At 46.0% G+C, this 18695-nt stretch overlaps 7 non-coding genes across 7 annotated transcripts; 4 read left to right on the plus strand and 3 right to left on the minus strand.

Annotated features, from left to right (window-relative positions):
* The first annotated feature begins 2176 nt into the window (after positions 1–2176).
* On the plus strand, positions 2177–2248 carry trnag-ucc (transfer RNA glycine (anticodon UCC)). The gene has a single exon. It is a non-coding gene; the product is annotated as a tRNA-Gly (tRNA).
* A 104-nt stretch (positions 2249–2352) lies between these two features.
* Positions 2353–2424, minus strand: trnad-guc (transfer RNA aspartic acid (anticodon GUC)). Its single transcript has one exon. It is a non-coding gene; the product is annotated as a tRNA-Asp (tRNA).
* A 2561-nt stretch (positions 2425–4985) lies between these two features.
* trnag-ucc (transfer RNA glycine (anticodon UCC)) lies at positions 4986–5057 on the plus strand. The gene has a single exon. It is a non-coding gene; the product is annotated as a tRNA-Gly (tRNA).
* A 103-nt stretch (positions 5058–5160) lies between these two features.
* Positions 5161–5232, minus strand: trnad-guc (transfer RNA aspartic acid (anticodon GUC)). The gene has a single exon. It is a non-coding gene; the product is annotated as a tRNA-Asp (tRNA).
* A 1093-nt stretch (positions 5233–6325) lies between these two features.
* On the plus strand, positions 6326–6397 carry trnag-ucc (transfer RNA glycine (anticodon UCC)). Its single transcript has one exon. It is a non-coding gene; the product is annotated as a tRNA-Gly (tRNA).
* A 1407-nt stretch (positions 6398–7804) lies between these two features.
* trnag-ucc (transfer RNA glycine (anticodon UCC)) lies at positions 7805–7876 on the plus strand. The gene has a single exon. It is a non-coding gene; the product is annotated as a tRNA-Gly (tRNA).
* A 103-nt stretch (positions 7877–7979) lies between these two features.
* Positions 7980–8051, minus strand: trnad-guc (transfer RNA aspartic acid (anticodon GUC)). The gene has a single exon. It is a non-coding gene; the product is annotated as a tRNA-Asp (tRNA).
* Positions 8052–18695: the final 10644 nt, after the last annotated feature.

The following is an 18695-nucleotide window of genomic DNA, read 5'->3' on the forward strand; positions in this document are numbered from 1 at the left end:
TCGTGTTTATTTAGCCGGATGGGAAGGCAGCGCTTTCTTGTACGTGACGGGATGCAAATTCTTGAAGGCTCTCTTTTTGACGGGTCCAAACAAAGATCTCATCTGCTCCTCTAGCCCTATCGGCGACTCGTGCACTTTCGAGCCTTCTTAGTGACGGCGCAAGTTGCTGACTGCTGACTGCGTTGGTGGTATAGTGGTGAGCATAGCTGCCTTCCAAGCAGTTGGAGAGAGCAAGTGCGCATGTCCCTTTGGCTCGGGCTGACGTCGAAGCAGAACTCCCTCTGTGACCTGTGCCTCCACCCAAACTTTTGGATGGAATAATTTCGGATGGACCCATCATTAGCTGAAGTCGCATAACACTTGCAACACTACCCGTAGCAGGGGTCATTGTTTGGACTCTTTTTTTTTTTTTTTTTTTTTTTTTTTTAATTGCGCTTTAAACAAAAAGTATGTGTCAATGCAACTGAACAACATTTATTAGGAACACAGTGCGTCAATAAAGCTACTGACTTCCGCCGCGTTGTTGGTATAGTGGTGAGCATAGCTGCCTTCCAAGCAGTTGACCCGGGTTTCGATTCCCGCCCGCTGTCCTTTGGCTCGGGCTGAGTCGAAGGCAGAACTCCTTCTGTGACCTGCGAATCCAACCAAACATTTTGGATGGATCATTCGGAGACGAAAAGAAGCTCTCCCCGTCGGGGATCGAACCCCGGTCTTCCGCGTGACAGGCGGAGATACTGTCCACTATACTAACGGGAGCCGTGCATGCTGCGTTCTCCCCCACTGACGGCACTGCACTGACATAACTAAACATGCATGGCTTCTTCTGACGCAGACCCAGCCCTAAGCACCGTAAAATTTCTGATGGACCCATCATTAGCTGAAGTCGCATAACACTTGGAACACTACCCGTAGCAGGGGTCATTGTTTGGACTCTTTTTTTTTTTTTTTTTTTTTTTAAATTGCGCTTTAAACAGAAAGTATTGTGTCAATGCAACTGAACAATTATTAGGAACACAGTGCGTCAAAAAGCAAAATGACAGTTAAAGGCATTTCGTTATTGGAACTCTTTGATGACATCATTCAGCTAAGTTTCAGTTTAAATAGTATCTGTGCAATAATTTGCATCAAGTCAACGATATCGCTGTACATGAAGTGTCCCAGCTCCGCCTGCCAGAAGCGACAGAGGGAAGAAACCAAAACTCGATCGGTGAAAGGATGGAGAAAAAACCCGGTGAGAAACCAGGCTCAAGTCGGGGAGACAGTTCTCCCCTTGTCAGACGAAACCAGTAGATCAGCTCCAGGCTGCAGGAATGTCAGACTGTGCAGAAGAATCATCTGTTTCCTGTGGTCTTGTCCAGGTGGTCTTTACAAGGGATTTGTATCTGCGGCTCATCTAGTTGTCACGGTCTCCGCTGTGTTTCTGGGCCATAGAGGTCCTTTCTAGGTGTTGATCCACCATCTTCTCTGGATACGGACTGGATCCGGGTGACTGAAGCGGATACAGACTGGATCTGGTGGCTACGGTGACCTCGGAATAAGGGATTTCTTTAAAAGACTTTTTTTTTCATATAAGATTTTATCCAACTTTTCAGATAGAGGCATGAGAAAGAGATTGCCTTGATTGGGCTTTTGGTTATTATAGGCACTCTCTGCGTTTGACCACTTCGTGTTTATTTAGCCGGATGGGAAGGCAGCGCTTTCTTGTACGTGACGGGATGCAAATTCTTGAAGGCTCTCTTTAGTGACGGGTCCAAACAAAGATCTCATCTGCTCCTCTAGCCCTATCGGCGACTCGTGCACTTCGAGCCTTCTTAGTGACGGCGCAAGTTGCTGACTGCTGACTGCGTTGGTGGTATAGTGGTGAGCATAGCTGCCTTCCAAGCAGTTGGAGAGAGCAGTGCGCATGTCCTTTGGCTCGGGCTGACGTCGAAGCAGAACTCCCTCTGTGACCTGTGCCTCCACCCAAAACTTTTGGATGGAATAATTTCGGATGGACCCATCATTAGCTGAAGTCGCATAACACTTGCAACACTACCGGTAGCAGGGGTCATTGTTTGGACTCTTTTTTTTTTTTTTTTTTTTTTTAATTGCGCTTTAAACAAAAAGTATTGTGTCAATGCAACTGAACAACATTTATTAGGAACACAGTGCGTCAAAAAGCTACTGACTTCCGCCTGCGTTGGTGGTATAGTGGTGAGCATAGCTGCCTTCCAAGCAGTTGACCCGGGTTCGATTCCCGGCCAACGCATGTCCTTTGGCTCGGGGCTGACGTCGAAGCAGAACTCCTTCTGTGACCTGCGACTCCGACCAAACATTTTGGATGGATCATTCGGAAGACGAAAAGAACCAGCTCTCCCCGTCGGGGAATCGAACCCCGGTCTTCCGCGTGACAGGCGGAGATACTGTCCACTATACTAACGAGGAGCCATGCATGCTGCCGTTTCTCCCCTTACTGACGGCACTGCACTGACATACCTAAACAATGCATGGCTTCTTCTGACGCAGACCCAGCCCTAGCACCGTAAAATTTCTGATGGACCCATCATTAGCTGAAGTCGCATAACACTTGGAACACTACCCGTAGCAGGGGTCATTGTTTGGACTCTTTTTTTTTTTTTTTTTTTTTTAAATTGCGCTTTAAACAGAAAGTATTGCGTCAATGCAACTGAACAACATTAATTAGGAACACAGTGCGTCAAAAAGCAAAATGACAGTTAAAGGCATTTCGTTATTGAACTCTTTGATGACATCATTCAGCTAAGTTCAGTTTAAATAGTATCTGTGCAATAATTTGCAATCAAGTCAACGATATCGCTGTACATGAAGTGTCCCCAGCTCCGCCTGCCAGAAGCGACAGAGGCAAGAAACCAAAACTCGATCGGTGAAAGGATGGAGAAAAAACCCGGTGAGAAACCAGGCTCAATCGGGGAGACAGTTCTCCCCTTGTCAGACGAAACAGGTAGATCAGCTCCAGGCTGCAGGAATGTCAGACTGTGCAGAAGAATCATCTGTTTCCTGTGGTCTTGTCCAGGTGGTCTTTACAGGGGATTTGTATCTGCGGCTCATCTAGTTGTCACGGTCTCCGCTGTGTTTCTGGGCCATAGAGGTCCTTTCTAGGTGTTGATCCACCATCTTCTCTGGATACGGACTGGATCCGGGTGACTGAAGCGGATACAGACTGGATCTGGTGGCTACGGTGACCTCGGAATAAGGATTTCTTTAAAAGACTTTTTTTTTCATATAAGATTTTATCCAACTTTTCAGATAGAGGCATGAGAAAGAGATTGCCTTGATTGGGCTTTTGGTTATTATAGGCACTCTCTGCGTTTGACCACTTCGTGTTTATTTAGCCGGATGGGAAGGCAGCGCTTTCTTGTACGTGACGGGATGCAAATTCTTGAAGGCTCTCTTTAGTGACGGGTCCAAACAAAGATCTCATCTGCTCCTCTAGCCCTATCGGCGACTCGTGCACTTCGAGCCTTCTTAGTGACGGCGCAAGTTGCTGACTGCTGACTGCGTTGGTGGTATAGTGGTGAGCATAGCTGCCTTCCAAGCAGTTGACCCGGATTCGATTCCCGGCCAAGCATGTCCTTTGGCTCGGGCTGACGTCGAAGCAGAACTCCCTCTGTGACCTGTGCCTCCACCCAAAACTTTTGGATGGAATAATTTCGGATGGACCCATCATTAGCTGAAGTCGCATAACACTTGCAACACTACCCGTAGCAGGGGTCATTGTTTGGACTCTTTTTTTTTTTTTTTTTTTTAATTGCGCTTTAAACAAAAAGTATTGTGTCAATGCAACTGAACAACATTTATTAGGAACACAGTGCGTCAAAAAGCAAAATGACAGTTAAAGGCATTTCGTTATTGAACTCTTTGATGACATCATTCAGCTAAGTTCAGTTTAAATAGTATCTGTGCAATAATTTGCAATCAAGTCAACGATATCGCTGTACATGAAGTGTCCCCAGCTCCGCCTGCCAGAAGCGACAGAGGCAAGAAACCAAAACTCGATCGGTGAAAGGATGGAGAAAAAACCCGGTGAGAAACCAGGCTCAATCGGGGAGACAGTTCTCCCCTTGTCAGACGAAACAGGTAGATCAGCTCCAGGCTGCAGGAATGTCAGACTGTGCAGAAGAATCATCTGTTTCCTGTGGTCTTGTCCAGGTGGTCTTTACAGGGGATTTGTATCTGCGGCTCATCTAGTTGTCACGGTCTCCGCTGTGTTTCTGGGCCATAGAGGTCCTTTCTAGGTGTTGATCCACCATCTTCTCTGGATACGGACTGGATCCGGGTGACTGAAGCGGATACAGACTGGATCTGGTGGCTACGGTGACCTCGGAATAAGGGATTTCTTTAAAAGACTTTTTTTTTCATATAAGATTTTATCCAACTTTTCAGATAGAGGCATGAGAAAGAGATTGCCTTGATTGGGCTTTTGGTTATTATAGGCACTCTCTGCGTTTGACCACTTCGTGTTTATTTAGCCGGATGGGAAGGCAGCGCTTTCTTGTACGTGACGGGATGCAAATTCTTGAAGGCTCTCTTTAGTGACGGGTCCAAACAAAGATCTCATCTGCTCCTCTAGCCCTATCGGCGACTCGTGCACTTCGAGCCTTCTTAGTGACGGCGCAAGTTGCTGACTGCTGACTGCGTTGGTGGTATAGTGGTGAGCATAGCTGCCTTCCAAGCAGTTGGAGAGAGCAGTGCGCATGTCCTTTGGCTCGGGCTGACGTCGAAGCAGAACTCCCTCTGTGACCTGTGCCTCCACCCAAAACTTTTGGATGGAATAATTTCGGATGGACCCATCATTAGCTGAAGTCGCATAACACTTGCAACACTACCGGTAGCAGGGGTCATTGTTTGGACTCTTTTTTTTTTTTTTTTTTTTTTTAATTGCGCTTTAAACAAAAAGTATTGTGTCAATGCAACTGAACAACATTTATTAGGAACACAGTGCGTCAAAAAGCTACTGACTTCCGCCTGCGTTGGTGGTATAGTGGTGAGCATAGCTGCCTTCCAAGCAGTTGACCCGGGTTCGATTCCCGGCCAACGCATGTCCTTTGGCTCGGGCTGACGTCGAAGCAGAACTCCTTCTGTGACCTGCGACTCCGACCAAACATTTTGGATGGATCATTCGGAAGACGAAAAGAACCAGCTCTCCCCGTCGGGGAATCGAACCCCGGTCTTCCGCGGGACAGGCGGAGATACTGTCCACTATACTAACGAGGAGCCATGCATGCTGCCGTTTCTCCCCTTACTGACGGCACTGCACTGACATACCTAAACAATGCATGGCTTCTTCTGACGCAGACCCAGCCCTAGCACCGTAAAATTTCTGATGGACCCATCATTAGCTGAAGTCGCATAACACTTGGAACACTACCCGTAGCAGGGGTCATTGTTTGGACTCTTTTTTTTTTTTTTTTTTTTTTTAAATTGCGCTTTAAACAGAAAGTATTGCGTCAATGCAACTGAACAACATTAATTAGGAACACAGTGCGTCAAAAAGCAAAATGACAGTTAAAGGCATTTCGTTATTGAACTCTTTGATGACATCATTCAGCTAAGTTCAGTTTAAATAGTATCTGTGCAATAATTTGCAATCAAGTCAACGATATCGCTGTACATGAAGTGTCCCCAGCTCCGCCTGCCAGAAGCGACAGAGGCAAGAAACCAAAACTCGATCGGTGAAAGGATGGAGAAAAAACCCGGTGAGAAACCAGGCTCAATCGGGGAGACAGTTCTCCCCTTGTCAGACGAAACAGGTAGATCAGCTCCAGGCTGCAGGAATGTCAGACTGTGCAGAAGAATCATCTGTTTCCTGTGGTCTTGTCCAGGTGGTCTTTACAGGGGATTTGTATCTGCGGCTCATCTAGTTGTCACGGTCTGCGCTGTGTTTCTGGGCCATAGAGGTCCTTTCTAGGTGTTGATCCACCATCTTCTCTGGATACGGACTGGATCCGGGTGACTGAAGCGGATACAGACTGGATCTGGTGGCTACGGTGACCTCGGAATAAGGGATTTCTTTAAAAGACTTTTTTTTTCATATAAGATTTTATCCAACTTTTCAGATAGAGGCATGAGAAAGAGATTGCCTTGATTGGGCTTTTGGTTATTATAGGCACTCTCTGCGTTTGACCACTTCGTGTTTATTTAGCCGGATGGGAAGGCAGCGCTTTCTTGTACGTGACGGGATGCAAATTCTTGAAGGCTCTCTTTAGTGACGGGTCCAAACAAAGATCTCATCTGCTCCTCTAGCCCTATCGGCGACTCGTGCACTTCGAGCCTTCTTAGTGACGGCGCAAGTTGCTGACTGCTGACTGCGTTGGTGGTATAGTGGTGAGCATAGCTGCCTTCCAAGCAGTTGACCCGGATTCGATTCCCGGCCAACGCATGTCCTTTGGCTCGGGCTGACGTCGAAGCAGAACTCCCTCTGTGACCTGTGCCTCCACCCAAAACTTTTGGATGGAATAATTTCGGATGGACCCATCATTAGCTGAAGTCGCATAACACTTGCAACACTACCCGTAGCAGGGGTCATTGTTTGGACTCTTTTTTTTTTTTTTTTTTTTAATTGCGCTTTAAACAAAAAGTATTGTGTCAATGCAACTGAACAACATTTATTAGGAACACAGTGCGTCAAAAAGCAAAATGACAGTTAAAGGCATTTCGTTATTGAACTCTTTGATGACATCATTCAGCTAAGTTCAGTTTAAATAGTATCTGTGCAATAATTTGCAATCAAGTCAACGATATCGCTGTACATGAAGTGTCCCCAGCTCCGCCTGCCAGAAGCGACAGAGGCAAGAAACCAAAACTCGATCGGTGAAAGGATGGAGAAAAAACCCGGTGAGAAACCAGGCTCAATCGGGGAGACAGTTCTCCCCTTGTCAGACGAAACAGGTAGATCAGCTCCAGGCTGCAGGAATGTCAGACTGTGCAGAAGAATCATCTGTTTCCTGTGGTCTTGTCCAGGTGGTCTTTACAGGGGATTTGTATCTGCGGCTCATCTAGTTGTCACGGTCTCCGCTGTGTTTCTGGGCCATAGAGGTCCTTTCTAGGTGTTGATCCACCATCTTCTCTGGATACGGACTGGATCCGGGTGACTGAAGCGGATACAGACTGGATCTGGTGGCTACGGTGACCTCGGAATAAGGGATTTCTTTAAAAGACTTTTTTTTTCATATAAGATTTTATCCAACTTTTCAGATAGAGGCATGAGAAAGAGATTGCCTTGATTGGGCTTTTGGTTATTATAGGCACTCTCTGCGTTTGACCACTTCGTGTTTATTTAGCCGGATGGGAAGGCAGCGCTTTCTTGTACGTGACGGGATGCAAATTCTTGAAGGCTCTCTTTAGTGACGGGTCCAAACAAAGATCTCATCTGCTCCTCTAGCCCTATCGGCGACTCGTGCACTTCGAGCCTTCTTAGTGACGGCGCAAGTTGCTGACTGCTGACTGCGTTGGTGGTATAGTGGTGAGCATAGCTGCCTTCCAAGCAGTTGGAGAGAGCAGTGCGCATGTCCTTTGGCTCGGGCTGACGTCGAAGCAGAACTCCCTCTGTGACCTGTGCCTCCACCCAAAACTTTTGGATGGAATAATTTCGGATGGACCAATCATTAGCTGAAGTCGCATAACACTTGCAACACTACCCGTAGCAGGGGTCATTGTTTGGACTCTTTTTTTTTTTTTTTTTTTTTTTTTTTTTTAATTGCGCTTTAAACAAAAAGTATTGTGTCAATGCAACTGAACAACATTTATTAGGAACACAGTGCGTCAATAAAGCTACTGACTTCCGCCTGCGTTGTTGGTATAGTGGTGAGCATAGCTGCCTTCCAAGCAGTTGACCCGGGTTCGATTCCCGGCCAACGCATGTCCTTTGGCTCGGGCTGATGTCGAAGCAGAACTCCTTCTGTGACCTGCGAATCCAACCAAACATTTTGGATGGATCATTCGGAAGACGAAAAGAACCAGCTCTCCCCGTCGGGGAATCGAACCCCGGTCTTCCGCGTGACAGGCGGAGATACTGTCCACTATACTAACGAGGAGCCGTGCATGCTGCCGTTTCTCCCCCAACTGACGGCACTGCACTGACATAACTAAACAATGCATGGCTTCTTCTGACGCAGACCCAGCCCTAGCACCGTAAAATTTCTGATGGACCCATCATTAGCTGAAGTCGCATAACACTTGGAACACTACCCGTAGCAGGGGTCATTGTTTGGACTCTTTTTTTTTTTTTTTTTTTTTTTTAAATTGCGCTTTAAACAGAAAGTATTGCGTCAATGCAACTGAACAACATTAATTAGGAACACAGTGCGTCAAAAAGCAAAATGACAGTTAAAGGCATTTCGTTATTGAACTCTTTGATGACATCATTCAGCTAAGTTCAGTTTAAATAGTATCTGTGCAATAATTTGCAATCAAGTCAACGATATCGCTGTACATGAAGTGTCCCCAGCTCCGCCTGCCAGAAGCGACAGAGGGAAGAAACCAAAACTCGATCGGTGAAAGGATGGAGAAAAAACCCGGTGAGAAACCAGGCTCAGTCGGGGAGACAGTTCTCCCCTTGTCAGACGAAACCAGTAGATCAGCTCCAGGCTGCAGGAATGTCAGACTGTGCAGAAGAATCATCTGTTTCCTGTGGTCTTGTCCAGGTGGTCTTTACAAGGGATTTGTATCTGCGGCTCATCTAGTTGTCACGGTCTCCGCTGTGTTTCTGGGCCATAGAGGTCCTTTCTAGGTGTTGATCCACCATCTTCTCTGGATACGGACTGGATCCGGGTGACTGAAGCGGATACAGACTGGATCTGGTGGCTACGGTGACCTCGGAATAAGGGATTTCTTTAAAAGACTTTTTTTTTCATATAAGATTTTATCCAACTTTTCAGATAGAGGCATGAGAAAGAGATTGCCTTGATTGGGCTTTTGGTTATTATAGGCACTCTCTGCGTTTGACCACTTCGTGTTTATTTAGCCGGATGGGAAGGCAGCGCTTTCTTGTACGTGACGGGATGCAAATTCTTGAAGGCTCTCTTTAGTGACGGGTCCAAACAAAGATCTCATCTGCTCCTCTAGCCCTATCGGCGACTCGTGCACTTCGAGCCTTCTTAGTGACGGCGCAAGTTGCTGACTGCTGACTGCGTTGGTGGTATAGTGGTGAGCATAGCTGCCTTCCAAGCAGTTGACCCGGATTCGATTCCCGGCCAAAGCATATCCTTTGGCTCGGGCTGACGTCGAAGCAGAACTCCCTCTGTGACCTGTGCCTCCACCCAAAACTTTTGGATGGAATAATTTCGGATGGACCCATCATTAGCTGAAGTCGCATAACACTTGCAACACTACCGGTAGCAGGGGTCATTGTTTGGACTCTTTTTTTTTTTTTTTTTTTTTTTTAAATTGCGCTTTAAAAAAAAAGTATTGTGTCAATGCAACTGAACAACATTTATTAGGAACACAGTGCGTCAATAAAGCTACTGACTTCCGCCTGCGTTGGTGGTATAGTGGTGAGCATAGCTGCCTTCCAAGCAGTTGACCCGGGTTCGATTCTTTTATTGATTTTTTTTAAATTGTGCTTCAAACAGAAAGTATTGCGTCAATGCAACTGAACAACATTAATTAGGAACACAGTGCGTCAAAAAGCAAAATGACAGTTAAAGGCATTTCGTTATTGAACTCTTTGATGACATCATTCAGCTAAGTTCAGTTTAAATAGTATCTGTGCAATAATTTGCAATCAAGTCAACGATATCGCTGTACATGAAGTGTCCCCAGCTCCGCCTGCCAGAAGCGACAGAGGGAAGAAACCAAAACTCGATCAGTGAAAGGATGGAGAAAAAACCCGGTGAGAAACCAGGCTCAGTCGGGGAGACAGTTCTCCCCTTGTCAGACGAAACCAGTAGATCAGGTCCAGGCTGCAGGAATGTCAGACTGTGCAGAAGAATCATCTGTTTCCTGTGGTCTTGTCCAGGTGGTCTTTACAAGGGATTTGTATCTGCGGCTCATCTAGTTGTCACGGTCTCCGCTGTGTTTCTGGGCCATAGAGGTCCTTTCTAGGTGTTGATCCACCATCTTCTCTGGATACGGACTGGATCCGGGTGACTGAAGCGGATACAGACTGGATCTGGTGGCTACGGTGACCTCGGAATAAGGGATTTCTTTAAAAGACTTTTTTTTTCATATAAGATTTTATCCAACTTTTCAGATAGAGGCATGAGAAAGAGATTGCCTTGATTGGGCTTTTGGTTATTATAGGCACTCTCTGCGTTTGACCACTTCGTGTTTATTTAGCCGGATGGGAAGGCAGCGCTTTCTTGTACGTGACGGGATGCAAATTCTTGAAGGCTCTCTTTAGTGACGGGTCCAAACAAAGATCTCATCTGCTCCTCTAGCCCTATCGGCGACTCGTGCACTTCGAGCCTTCTTAGTGACGGCGCAAGTTGCTGACTGCTGACTGCGTTGGTGGTATAGTGGTGAGCATAGCTGCCTTCCAAGCAGTTGACCCGGATTCGATTCCCGGCCAAAGCATGTCCTTTGGCTCGGGCTGACGTCGAAGCAGAACTCCCTCTGTGACCTGTGCCTCCACCCAAAACTTTTGGATGGAATAATTTCGGATGGACCCATCATTAGCTGAAGTCGCATAACACTTGCAACACTACCCGTAGCAGGGGTCATTGTTTGGACTCTTTTTTTTTTTTTTTTTTTTAATTGCGCTTTAAACAAAAAGTATTGTGTCAATGCAACTGAACAACATTTATTAGGAACACAGTGCGTCAAAAAGCAAAATGACAGTTAAAGGCATTTCGTTATTGAACTCTTTGATGACATCATTCAGCTAAGTTCAGTTTAAATAGTATCTGTGCAATAATTTGCAATCAAGTCAACGATATCGCTGTACATGAAGTGTCCCCAGCTCCGCCTGCCAGAAGCGACAGAGGCAAGAAACCAAAACTCGATCGGTGAAAGGATGGAGAAAAAACCCGGTGAGAAACCAGGCTCAATCGGGGAGACAGTTCTCCCCTTGTCAGACGAAACCAGGTAGATCAGCTCCAGGCTGCAGGAATGTCAGACTGTGCAGAAGAATCATCTGTTTCCTGTGGTCTTGTCCAGGTGGTCTTTACAGGGATTTGTATCTGCGGCTCATCTAGTTGTCACGGTCTCCGCTGTGTTTCTGGGCCATAGAGGTCCTTTCTAGGTGTTGATCCACCATCTTCTCTGGATACGGACTGGATCCGGGTGACTGAAGCGGATACAGACTGGATCTGGTGGCTACGGTGACCTCGGAATAAGGGATTTCTTTAAAAGACTTTTTTTTTCATATAAGATTTTATCCAACTTTTCAGATAGAGGCATGAGAAAGAGATTGCCTTGATTGGGCTTTTGGTTATTATAGGCACTCTCTGCGTTTGACCACTTCGTGTTTATTTAGCCGGATGGGAAGGCAGCGCTTTCTTGTACGTGACGGGATGCAAATTCTTGAAGGCTCTCTTTAGTGACGGGTCCAAACAAAGATCTCATCTGCTCCTCTAGCCCTATCGGCGACTCGTGCACTTCGAGCCTTCTTAGTGACGGCGCAAGTTGCTGACTGCTGACTGCGTTGGTGGTATAGTGGTGAGCATAGCTGCCTTCCAAGCAGTTGACCCGGATTCGATTCCCGGCCAAAGCATATCCTTTGGCTCGGGCTGACGTCGAAGCAGAACTCCCTCTGTGACCTGTGCCTCCACCCAAAACTTTTGGATGGAATAATTTCGGATGGACCCATCATTAGCTGAAGTCGCATAACACTTGCAACACTACCGGTAGCAGGGGTCATTGTTTGGACTCTTTTTTTTTTTTTTTTTTTTTTTTAAATTGCGCTTTAAAAAAAAAGTATTGTGTCAATGCAACTGAACAACATTTATTAGGAACACAGTGCGTCAATAAAGCTACTGACTTCCGCCTGCGTTGGTGGTATAGTGGTGAGCATAGCTGCCTTCCAAGCAGTTGACCCGGGTTCGATTCTTTTATTGATTTTTTTTAAATTGCGCTTCAAACAGAAAGTATTGCGTCAATGCAACTGAACAACATTAATTAGGAACACAGTGCGTCAAAAAGCAAAATGACAGTTAAAGGCATTTCGTTATTGAACTCTTTGATGACATCATTCAGCTAAGTTCAGTTTAAATAGTATCTGTGCAATAATTTGCAATCAAGTCAACGATATCGCTGTACATGAAGTGTCCCCAGCTCCGCCTGCCAGAAGCGACAGAGGGAAGAAACCAAAACTCGATCGGTGAAAGGATGGAGAAAAAACCCGGTGAGAAACCAGGCTCAGTCGGGGAGACAGTTCTCCCCTTGTCAGACGAAACCAGTAGATCAGGTCCAGGCTGCAGGAATGTCAGACTGTGCAGAAGAATCATCTGTTTCCTGTGGTCTTGTCCAGGTGGTCTTTACAAGGGATTTGTATCTGCGGCTCATCTAGTTGTCACGGTCTCCGCTGTGTTTCTGGGCCATAGAGGTCCTTTCTAGGTGTTGATCCACCATCTTCTCTGGATACGGACTGGATCCGGGTGACTGAAGCGGATACAGACTGGATCTGGTGGCTACGGTGACCTCGGAATAAGGGATTTCTTTAAAAGACTTTTTTTTTCATATAAGATTTTATCCAACTTTTCAGATAGAGGCATGAGAAAGAGATTGCCTTGATTGGGCTTTTGGTTATTATAGGCACTCTCTGCGTTTGACCACTTCGTGTTTATTTAGCCGGATGGGAAGGCAGCGCTTTCTTGTACGTGACGGGATGCAAATTCTTGAAGGCTCTCTTTAGTGACGGGTCCAAACAAAGATCTCATCTGCTCCTCTAGCCCTATCGGCGACTCGTGCACTTCGAGCCTTCTTAGTGACGGCGCAAGTTGCTGACTGCTGACTGCGTTGGTGGTATAGTGGTGAGCATAGCTGCCTTCCAAGCAGTTGACCCGGATTCGATTCCCGGCCAAAGCATGTCCTTTGGCTCGGGCTGACGTCGAAGCAGAACTCCCTCTGTGACCTGTGCCTCCACCCAAAACTTTTGGATGGAATAATTTCGGATGGACCCATCATTAGCTGAAGTCGCATAACACTTGCAACACTACCCGTAGCAGGGGTCATTGTTTGGACTCTTTTTTTTTTTTTTTTTTTAATTGCGCTTTAAACAAAAAGTATTGTGTCAATGCAACTGAACAACATTTATTAGGAACACAGTGCGTCAAAAAGCAAAATGACAGTTAAAGGCATTTCGTTATTGAACTCTTTGATGACATCATTCAGCTAAGTTCAGTTTAAATAGTATCTGTGCAATAATTTGCAATCAAGTCAACGATATCGCTGTACATGAAGTGTCCCCAGCTCCGCCTGCCAGAAGCGACAGAGGCAAGAAACCAAAACTCGATCGGTGAAAGGATGGAGAAAAAACCCGGTGAGAAACCAGGCTCAATCGGGGAGACAGTTCTCCCCTTGTCAGACGAAACAGGTAGATCAGCTCCAGGCTGCAGGAATGTCAGACTGTGCAGAAGAATCATCTGTTTCCTGTGGTCTTGTCCAGGTGGTCTTTACAGGGGATTTGTATCTGCGGCTCATCTAGTTGTCACGGTCTCCGCTGTGTTTCTGGGCCATAGAGGTCCTTTCTAGGTGTTGATCCACCATCTTCTCTGGATACGGACTGGATCCGGGTGACTGAAGCGGATACAGACTGGATCTGGTGGCTACGGTGACCTCGGAATAAGGGATTTCTTTAAAAGACTTTTTTTTTCATATAAGATTTTATCCAACTTTTCAGATAGAGGCATGAGAAAGAGATTGCCTTGATTGGGCTTTTGGTTATTATAGGCACTCTCTGCGTTTGACCACTTCGTGTTTATTTAGCCGGATGGGAAGGCAGCGCTTTCTTGTACGTGACGGGATGCAAATTCTTGAAGGCTCTCTTTAGTGACGGGTCCAAACAAAGATCTCATCTGCTCCTCTAGCCCTATCGGCGACTCGTGCACTTCGAGCCTTCTTAGTGACGGCGCAAGTTGCTGACTGCTGACTGCGTTGGTGGTATAGTGGTGAGCATAGCTGCCTTCCAAGCAGTTGACCCGGATTCGATTCCCGGCCAAAGCATATCCTTTGGCTCGGGCTGACGTCGAAGCAGAACTCCCTCTGTGACCTGTGCCTCCACCCAAAACTTTTGGATGGAATAATTTCGGATGGACCCATCATTAGCTGAAGTCGCATAACACTTGCAACACTACCGGTAGCAGGGGTCATTGTTTGGACTCTTTTTTTTTTTTTTTTTTTTTTTTAAATTGCGCTTTAAAAAAAAAGTATTGTGTCAATGCAACTGAACAACATTTATTAGGAACACAGTGCGTCAATAAAGCTACTGACTTCCGCCTGCGTTGGTGGTATAGTGGTGAGCATAGCTGCCTTCCAAGCAGTTGACCCGGGTTCGATTCTTTTATTGATTTTTTTTAAATTGCGCTTCAAACAGAAAGTATTGCGTCAATGCAACTGAACAACATTAATTAGGAACACAGTGCGTCAAAAAGCAAAATGACAGTTAAAGGCATTTCGTTATTGAACTCTTTGATGACATCATTCAGCTAAGTTCAGTTTAAATAGTATCTGTGCAATAATTTGCAATCAAGTCAACGATATCGCTGTACATGAAGTGTCCCCAGCTCCGCCTGCCAGAAGCGACAGAGGGAAGAAACCAAAACTCGATCGGTGAAAGGATGGAGAAAAAACCCGGTGAGAAACCAGGCTCAGTCGGGGAGACAGTTCTCCCCTTGTCAGACGAAACCAGTAGATCAGCTCCAGGCTGCAGGAATGTCAGACTGTGCAGAAGAATCATCTGTTTCCTGTGGTCTTGTCCAGGTGGTCTTTACAAGGGATTTGTATCTGCGGCTCATCTAGTTGTCACGGTCTCCGCTGTGTTTCTGGGCCATAGAGGTCCTTTCTAGGTGTTGATCCACCATCTTCTCTGGATACGGACTGGATCCGGGTGACTGAAGCGGATACAGACTGGATCTGGTGGCTACGGTGACCTCGGAATAAGGGATTTCTTTAAAAGACTTTTTTTTTCATATAAGATTTTATCCAACTTTTCAGATAGAGGCATGAGAAAGAGATTGCCTTGATTGGGCTTTTGGTTATTATAGGCACTCTCTGCGTTTGACCACTTCGTGTTTATTTAGCCGGATGGGAAGGCAGCGCTTTCTTGTACGTGACGGGATGCAAATTCTTGAAGGCTCTCTTTAGTGACGGGTCCAAACAAAGATCTCATCTGCTCCTCTAGCCCTATCGGCGACTCGTGCACTTCGAGCCTTCTTAGTGACGGCGCAAGTTGCTGACTGCTGACTGCGTTGGTGGTATAGTGGTGAGCATAGCTGCCTTCCAAGCAGTTGACCCGGATTCGATTCCCGGCCAAAGCATATCCTTTGGCTCGGGCTGACGTCGAAGCAGAACTCCCTCTGTGACCTGTGCCTCCACCCAAAACTTTTGGATGGAATAATTTCGGATGGACCCATCATTAGCTGAAGTCGCATAACACTTGCAACACTACCCGTAGCAGGGGTCATTGTTTGGACTCTTTTTTTTTTTTTTTTTTTTTTAAATTGCGCTTTAAACAAAAAGTATTGTGTCAATGCAACTGAACAACATTATTAGGAACACAGTGCGTCAAAAAGCAAAATGACAGTTAAAGGCATTTCGTTATTGAACTCTTTGATGACATCATTCAGCTAAGTTCAGTTTAAATAGTATCTGTGCAATAATTTGCAATCAAGTCAACGATATCGCTGTACATGAAGTGTCCCCAGCTCCGCCTGCCAGAAGCGACAGAGGGAAGAAACCAAAACTCGATCGGTGAAAGGATGGAGAAAAAACCCGGTGAGAAACCAGGCTCAGTCGGGGAGACAGTTCTCCCCTTGTCAGACGAAACCAGTAGATCAGCTCCAGGCTGCAGGAATGTCAGACTGTGCAGAAGAATCATCTGTTTCCTGTGGTCTTGTCCAGGTGGTCTTTACAAGGGATTTGTATCTGCGGCTCATCTAGTTGTCACGGTCTCCGCTGTGTTTCTGGGCCATAGAGGTCCTTTCTAGGTGTTGATCCACCATCTTCTCTGGATACGGACTGGATCCGGGTGACTGAAGCGGATACAGACTGGATCTGGTGGCTACGGTGACCTCGGAATAAGGGATTTCTTTAAAAGACTTTTTTTTTCATATAAGATTTTATCCAACTTTTCAGATAGAGGCATGAGAAAGAGATTGCCTTGATTGGGCTTTTGGTTATTATAGGCACTCTCTGCGTTTGACCACTTCGTGTTTATTTAGCCGGATGGGAAGGCAGCGCTTTCTTGTACGTGACGGGATGCAAATTCTTGAAGGCTCTCTTTAGTGACGGGTCCAAACAAAGATCTCATCTGCTCCTCTAGCCCTATCGGCGACTCGTGCACTTCGAGCCTTCTTAGTGACGGCGCAAGTTGCTGACTGCTGACTGCGTTGGTGGTATAGTGGTGAGCATAGCTGCCTTCCAAGCAGTTGACCCGGATTCGATTCCCGGCCAAAGCATATCCTTTGGCTCGGGCTGACGTCGAAGCAGAACTCCCTCTGTGACCTGTGCCTCCACCCAAAACTTTTGGATGGAATAATTTCGGATGGACCCATCATTAGCTGAAGTCGCATAACACTTGCAACACTACCGGTAGCAGGGGTCATTGTTTGGACTCTTTTTTTTTTTTTTTTTTTTTTTTAAATTGCGCTTTAAAAAAAAAGTATTGTGTCAATGCAACTGAACAACATTTATTAGGAACACAGTGCGTCAATAAAGCTACTGACTTCCGCCTGCGTTGGTGGTATAGTGGTGAGCATAGCTGCCTTCCAAGCAGTTGACCCGGGTTCGATTCTTTTATTGATTTTTTTTAAATTGCGCTTCAAACAGAAAGTATTGCGTCAATGCAACTGAACAACATTAATTAGGAACACAGTGCGTCAAAAAGCAAAATGACAGTTAAAGGCATTTCGTTATTGAACTCTTTGATGACATCATTCAGCTAAGTTCAGTTTAAATAGTATCTGTGCAATAATTTGCAATCAAGTCAACGATATCGCTGTACATGAAGTGTCCCCAGCTCCGCCTGCCAGAAGCGACAGAGGGAAGAAACCAAAACTCGATCGGTGAAAGGATGGAGAAAAAACCCGGTGAGAAACCAGGCTCAGTCGGGGAGACAGTTCTCCCCTTGTCAGACGAAACCAGTAGATCAGCTCCAGGCTGCAGGAATGTCAGACTGTGCAGAAGAATCATCTGTTTCCTGTGGTCTTGTCCAGGTGGTCTTTACAAGGGATTTGTATCTGCGGCTCATCTAGTTGTCACGGTCTCCGCTGTGTTTCTGGGCCATAGAGGTCCTTTCTAGGTGTTGATCCACCATCTTCTCTGGATACGGACTGGATCCGGGTGACTGAAGCGGATACAGACTGGATCTGGTGGCTACGGTGACCTCGGAATAAGGGATTTCTTTAAAAGACTTTTTTTTTCATATAAGATTTTATCCAACTTTTCAGATAGAGGCATGAGAAAGAGATTGCCTTGATTGGGCTTTTGGTTATTATAGGCACTCTCTGCGTTTGACCACTTCGTGTTTATTTAGCCGGATGGGAAGGCAGCGCTTTCTTGTACGTGACGGGATGCAAATTCTTGAAGGCTCTCTTTAGTGACGGGTCCAAACAAAGATCTCATCTGCTCCTCTAGCCCTATCGGCGACTCGTGCACTTCGAGCCTTCTTAGTGACGGCGCAAGTTGCTGACTGCTGACTGCGTTGGTGGTATAGTGGTGAGCATAGCTGCCTTCCAAGCAGTTGACCCGGATTCGATTCCCGGCCAAAGCATATCCTTTGGCTCGGGCTGACGTCGAAGCAGAACTCCCTCTGTGACCTGTGCCTCCACCCAAAACTTTTGGATGGAATAATTTCGGATGGACCCATCATTAGCTGAAGTCGCATAACACTTGCAACACTACCCGTAGCAGGGGTCATTGTTTGGACTCTTTTTTTTTTTTTTTTTTTTTAATTGCGCTTTAAACAAAAAGTATTGTGTCAATGCAACTGAACAACATTTATTAGGAACACAGTGCGTCAAAAAGCAAAATGACAGTTAAAGGCATTTCGTTATTGAACTCTTTGATGACATCATTCAGCTAAGTTCAGTTTAAATAGTATCTGTGCAATAATTTGCAATCAAGTCAACGATATCGCTGTACATGAAGTGTCCCCAGCTCCGCCTGCCAGAAGCGACAGAGGGAAGAAACCAAAACTCGATCGGTGAAAGGATGGAGAAAAAACCCGGTGAGAAACCAGGCTCAGTCGGGGAGACAGTTCTCCCCTTGTCAGACGAAACCAGTAGATCAGCTCCAGGCTGCAGGAATGTCAGACTGTGCAGAAGAATCATCTGTTTCCTGTGGTCTTGTCCAGGTGGTCTTTACAAGGGATTTGTATCTGCGGCTCATCTAGTTGTCACGGTCTCCGCTGTGTTTCTGGGCCATAGAGGTCCTTTCTAGGTGTTGATCCACCATCTTCTCTGGATACGGACTGGATCCGGGTGACTGAAGCGGATACAGACTGGATCTGGTGGCTACGGTGACCTCGGAATAAGGGATTTCTTTAAAAGACTTTTTTTTTCATATAAGATTTTATCCAACTT

This window comes from Carassius auratus, unplaced genomic scaffold (assembly GCF_003368295.1).
Source record: "Carassius auratus strain Wakin unplaced genomic scaffold, ASM336829v1 scaf_tig00045839, whole genome shotgun sequence".
Taxonomy (NCBI): domain Eukaryota; kingdom Metazoa; phylum Chordata; class Actinopteri; order Cypriniformes; family Cyprinidae; genus Carassius; species Carassius auratus.